Raw genomic sequence first — 6551 nt, forward strand, 5'->3', positions numbered from 1 at the left:
TCAGTCTTATGTGGACAAAGGGCACAGGTGTAAAGGGAGGCATTGTAAGCACTGTCACGGTTTGATCATCGATGATGTAGACAGCCACCTGTGTTTTACGGATAGCATTAGAAAGCCTGAATCATCGAAAAAGTATATTTTTTACGATTTTGAAAGAATGCAGGAGATGGGGTTGCATGTGCCCAATTACATTTTTGCTATGTCCCTAAAGCCATAAAAATCCTGGGAATTTATGGGCCGTGAGTGTCTTTCTACCTTTGTTAAGACCTTCATTGGCAAAAAGTTCCAGGACTACATGTTCCTAGCACACAATTCCAAAGGTTACGATGCGTACTTCTTTGTTAGACAGTTACTGAAGGAAAAGATGTGCATAGAACTGATAACTCAGGGTAGTAAACTAATGTGTATGGAAGTTAAGGCCCTGGGCATTCATTTTATAGACTCTTTAATCTTCTTGCCCATGAAACTTAGCAAGCTCCTGTAGGCAATGGGGTTTGAAGGTTGCAAAGGGTATTTCGCACATTTTTTTAACTCTTTAGAAAACCAAAATTACATGGGGCCTATGACCGGGGTGAAGCACTATGGCGTAGACAGCATGATGCCCAGGGAGAAAGCAGAATTTCTTGACTGGTATCGGGACAACAGATATGAGACGTTTGACTTGCAGAAAGAGCTCGCATATTATTGTCAGCAGGATGTCCACATTTTGAGACAGGCCTGTATCCTGTACAGAGAAGAGATCATGAAAAGGACAGAGATGGGAGTTATTGTAGAGAGTGGCCCTGGTAAATTCACAGAGGTAAAATTGTGTATATAATGCTGGCATCTGTCTGCATGACTATGTACGGGTTTATGTTTTTGCAGCCTAATACAGTAGCTCTTCTCCCACCAGACAACTATCACAGGCAGAAAAAGAGATATTTGACCCCCTCTATTCAGTGGCTGTTGTATACCGCTTACAAAGAAAATATATAGATACAGCATGCTTTACAGAGTGGGGAATTACAGGCAGGTGCCCTACTTTCTAGACCATTACACCATCGTTAATGGGGTACGCACAGCCTTTGAGTTTAATGGATGGTTTTTCCACGGCTGTGTCACCTGTTATTGTGGAAAAGCACAGAACCCTATGACGGGGACAACTTTTGGGTTTCTTTATTACAAGACGCAGCTCAAGACCGACTATCTGAAAAGACTTGGTTATGTAGTGAGGACCCTCTGGGAGCACGAGCGGGAGGTGATGATAGAAACAGAGAGGGAGTCTGCAGATTTCTTAAACAAAGCCCAGCTGCCTCAGCCTCTCATGCCTACGGATGCTCTTTTTTGGGAGAGGACTAATGCTATCCGCCTATATTACAAACCTAACCCCGGTGAAGAAATCCACTATTATGATTTTACCAGCCTGTACCCTTTCATAACAAAAACCAAAGAATACCCTATCAGAAACCCCCATTTTGTTCATGACAAATTTGGACCCTTTGCAATTTTGGAATTGCAAAAGTTAAAGTGTACCCCCGCAAGGCCTCTTTTTCACATTGTTACCTGTCAGAGTGGGTGGCAAACTTATGTTTCCGCTATGCCGAACCTGTGCAGAAACTGAGCAACGGGAGGCATGCACCCATACTACGAGGAGAGGGCCATTCTGGGGACTTGGTGCACGGTGGAATTGAACGTGGCCATAATGAAGGGGTACGCGGTGGCTAAAATCTATTAAATCTGGCATTTTGAAGAAAAATCTGACAAACTCTTTTCAGAGTACATAAAATTACACCTCCACCAGAAACAAGAGGCTTCAGGGTATCCCAGCTGGATTTTCCTCTTGAGATCTTTGTCTCAGACACGAGCAAAAACAGCTGATGCATGATAAATTTACTCCCACAGGGCTATCAGTGTGTGAGTTCTCAAAAGCCTCTAGAAAGACATCGTCGAGCTGAGAGATTTTCAGAAAAGAAACACTGTAAGCCCCCCTACTGCTTGTTTTTAGATTTACAGAACCCTGGGTCAGTTCCTAACCCCATTACACCCCATCCTCGACCATCACTTCTTAATGGTTCATTTACCTAAGTGATGTCTTTTCCATTCACCTTGCCACCAGTGACTCCATTGAGCTGTGGTCACCTTCCTCCATAGGGGTGGACAACGAGAGGCCGTCACGCTCGTCAGGCTGCCTCACAAGTGCTTGGGTTTCAGGATCAGGTTACAGCGTATCCATCAATGCGATACAAAGGGCTCCCCATGGCCACTCCCTCCTCCTCTTCAGAACTGTCGCTGATGTAGTGCTTCCTCCACGGGTGGCCTAAGGTCCTCAGAGCTAAAACAAAGTCTGAAGTTCTCATGGGGTGGTGAAGGAGTCCATGTTTCCTCTCAGTATTTCCATGATTTCTAAAACACACGTTTTTAGAACAAAATGGCCTCTTCTGCACAGCACTGGGACTTCTGGGGGCGGTGCTGTGCTCTTATTGGTATAGGGCGGTGGGGGGAATTCTTAGAGGGGTCGCATGACACCCTTTGCTTCCGGTCATGTGTCCATCTTGACCCTGGAATTAATATCCCCAGGGGGTGGATCTTAGGGTGACAGGTGGCTGTGGCCTGAGGGGTCAGCAAGCAGGGCCTACATGTGATTGACTGTAGGTCACTCAAGTAAGTGAGGGACTGATCAATATCGCTTTGAAGATAATGGAAAGACTCCATTGACTTCAGCAGGCTTTGGATCAGGCTCCAAGAATCTAATTTTTAAAAGCATTTAACTGCCTAATGATGCAGATAGCCACTTAGTGGGATTTTCAAAAGGGGCCAAGTACCTACTTGCATCTTTAGATTCCACTGTCACCACCACCACTGTTGCTTTTACCATCAACCTCCCTTTTCTTCACCCCCTATCCACCTGTTTTTCACTGGTCTGTCTGTTTGCCAGGTTTGGTTTTGGTAGGATGTGAAAACCAAACACATTTTTATGTATAACAATTTTGCATTACATTTTCTATTAGAAAATCATTTAAAATATTAATGTACTGCATCATACTTGCTACTATTCTTCCTTCTCTCACTTTCCTCCAGTTTCTCTCCACTTCTTTTTTTCTCCTCCTCTCCCCTTCATTTTCACTCCCTATGGCAGATCAGCACTGCAGAGGCCTATGCTATTTCCTTCTCCCCCTCCCAGGGGGAGTGAGAACAGCACCTGGAATACCTTTCTCTCCACAAGCCCACACAGTTAGGAGAAGGGGTCACCAGCCGCTATTTTCTCTTCCTCCTCCTCCATGGACAAGAGGCTGGACTGTGGATCTTCAACTCTTGACCACTGGGGAGAAAAACCCTCCATGCTGCCACCCAACAATAGCTGTAACCAGCTTGTACTCCCCTTCCCATGAGTCAGAAAAGAAAAGTGCAATGCCAACAATTTAAGGATCATGAGGAAAAGGAGAGGACATGGAGGGAAGCCAGGACTTTTGGCCAAGTGCAGAACAGGTGAGCATGATCTATGCCAGGGGTCTCAAACTCAGATCACCAGGAGGGCCACATGAGGACTTGTACATTGGCCCGAGGGCCGCATCACCCCCGCCCCATGCTGCCCCCGCCCCTCACTCCACCCCTGCCCACAGGGTGCAAAAGGGGGCTCAGGGTAGGGGTGCAGGAGGGAGTGCGGGGTGTGGCAGGGGGTTGGGGTGCGGCAGGGGGCTCAGAGCAGGGAGTTGGGGTGCAGGAGGGGTGCGGGGTGTGGCAGAGGGCTCAGGGCAGCGGGTTGGGGTGCAGGAGGGAATGTGGGTGGGGCAGGGGGTTGGGGTGCAGGCAGGGGGCTCAGGGCAGGGAGTTGGGGTGCGGGGTGCAGGAGGGGTTTGGGTTCTGGCCCGACACCGCTTACCTTGGGCGGCTCCGGGGTGGCAGGGGCGTGCACCAGGGCAGGCTCCCTGCCTGCCCTGGCCCCGTGCTGCTCCACTCCGGGAATTGGCGGGCACCGCTTCCCTGCGGCCCCGGGGGAGCAGAGAACTCCCTGAGCTGTTCCTGCCTGTGGGTACCTCCCCCTAAGCTCCCATTGGCCGCGTTTCCCCATTCCCGGCCAATGGGAGCTTCAGGGGAGGTAACTACAGGCAAGAACAGCTCACGGAGTTCTCTGCTCCCCCAGGGCCACAGGGAAGCGGTACCCGCCGCTTCCCGGAGTGGCGCGGGGCCCTCAGCACCACGGGGTTGGCAAATGCCCGGGCCGGATCCAAAGCCCTGAGGGGCTGGATCCGGCCCGGGGCTGTAGTTTGCCCACCCTTGGCCTGGAGGTAGGCTGGGGACACAGCGCGCTGGGGAGGGGCTGGCGGGGGTCGTGGGGAGCTTGGCGGGCAGCAGGGAAGAACAGACTGCGTGTTTGAGACCCCTGATCTATTCCCTGGCTCCTTCCTTACTCCCTGTAGATTCCTAGGAGGAGCCACTCCCCAGGTCATTACATTCCAGCTCCAACTCTGCAGCTGGTCTGCAGAGAATGGTGAGAGCAGTTGATATGCCTCCAACGAGAATACCATGGTGGCTGTGCTCTGTACCACCATCCCTTTTGAGGATCCCGATCAGGCTGGGCTCAGGATAATTGTCCTCCCTTGGATAGCACCTGCTGAGAGGGGACAAATGGAGAAAGTGGGCCTTTGTGAAAAGGCTTTCGGAGGTAGTAGCCATTATTGTGGACCCCAAAAGAATGGTGGCAGCAATCCATTTTTTTTATTCAAAAATAGCAGCAATATGCCTACCACATGATAAACCTGCAGTGTGTGTGTGTGTGTGTGTGTCTGTGTGTTTGTTGACAGAGCAGAGAAGTGGATTGCCACACTGGAAGATGGCGGCTGTGGAAGAATCAGATTCAGAGACTCCAGAAGCTAAAGTGGAACCTTGTGGAGCTGCTGCAAGAAAGATCAAACAATGCAGAAAGCCAGTCCAAGAAAGAGTCTTCATGTAACAGATCTCTGAGAAACCACTGAAGGGCCCCATGCCAATATATTCTTCTAATGTTGGCCCCAAGTGTGAGTAAAACTACTGCCAGTAAAACCTATAACAAATTCTAAGCACAAATGGCTAGCCACTTTCCATCCCTGCCAACCACAGTCACCCACATAGTTGCTGAACATGTTAGGCAGGGAACAGAAACACTACCATGTGACTTAGATTTCCCATCACACAACACCAATCGCATAGACCATTGGAAGGAACTGTTCGCAAATAACTTGTAGACTAAAAATTATTTGGCTGAACAACACTGGATTAACAAATATCTTCTTAAAAATCAGGATTCTCTCAAGAACATTTCACTAAACAAAAACAGGCTATGCCTTTCAAACCATCTTGATTCAACTGAAAGTAGAAATACAGGCTTATCCTGCCATGGGAATGACAGAAAGTGTGGGGGCAGGGGGGGAAGCTAAGAAAGAAGAATAGAAAATTGCTACATCTGACAAGGACAATTACCAAACACATCATGGAAAAACACCCAAATCAGAATGAGTAGGATTAACTAGTCCATACTATGGCTAAAGAGACGTGATTGTATACATCTGATTGTGAAAGAGCACACACAAAAATGGAACAGATATGGAATGGAAAACACCTGACATTATAATGAAGGCTCAGACCTTCCCCAGGCAATGGATGCACTTCATAAGAGCTGTAGAATTAAAAGTCATTGTTGTTTGATGCATGACTGTTTCCAAATTATTGCAAAACACAAGCTGCTTCTTATTTCTAAATAAAGCTTCATTGTTCAAAATATATATCTAAAGAGAGATGTGACAGGGTGCTATCAGCAGCACCCTGATTGCTGACATTGCTGTCGTCTGGAGAAGGCTGTAGGCTCAGCAGAGGGCAATTATACACTTTCTGGTGGGGGATTGTGAGCACCTGGGTGACAATCACTGGGTTAATAAGGTAATTGTGGAGAATATAAGGAGAGGAAAGAGGAAGCAAGGGGACCTCAAGAGGAGTTCAGATAGGGTTGCCAGAAGGTCTGGTCGAAAAGGGGACCTGGCAGCATCCAGTCAGATGTACTGACCAGACATCAAAAGACCAGTTATGGGAAGGTGCCAGGTCATCAACCTGCACCAAAGCACGCAGGCAGCTCACTCTGTGTCCCAGCCCTGGAGCAGGAGAAGCCCAGCTGGGAGGGAAGGGAGGTGGAGAGGATCAAGCGATGAGGAAGGGGGTGGCAGGAAGAGGGCAGGGGTGGGGCCTGTGGGAAGAGGCAGGGCAGGGAAGGGGTATTCACACCAGAGGTCTGTGGGTGTTGTGTGTGCTCAGCACCACCTAGTGGCTTCTCCCCTTAGGCTAAGGGAAAGGGCCTTCATCTGTGGGTGGACTGGCACCCGGGATTTCAAGAGGTGTTGGTTCCCAGCACTGTGTCGCACACATACCACTCACCATACAAAGATAATAGTAACTAGAGAATCGCACACTTTGTTGCTTATGTAGGCCAAGCTGTACACCCAATGAGAATGTTAAGCTGCTGGCCAGTGCTACATGCAGGCATGCAGCAGGGGGCACCAGAGAGATACTTCTTCCTGCAGCAATTTGGTGGTAAGGAAGGGATG

The sequence above is a fragment of the Chelonia mydas genome, chromosome 9 (assembly GCF_015237465.2).
Source record: "Chelonia mydas isolate rCheMyd1 chromosome 9, rCheMyd1.pri.v2, whole genome shotgun sequence".
In the NCBI taxonomy this organism is placed as follows: domain Eukaryota; kingdom Metazoa; phylum Chordata; order Testudines; family Cheloniidae; genus Chelonia; species Chelonia mydas.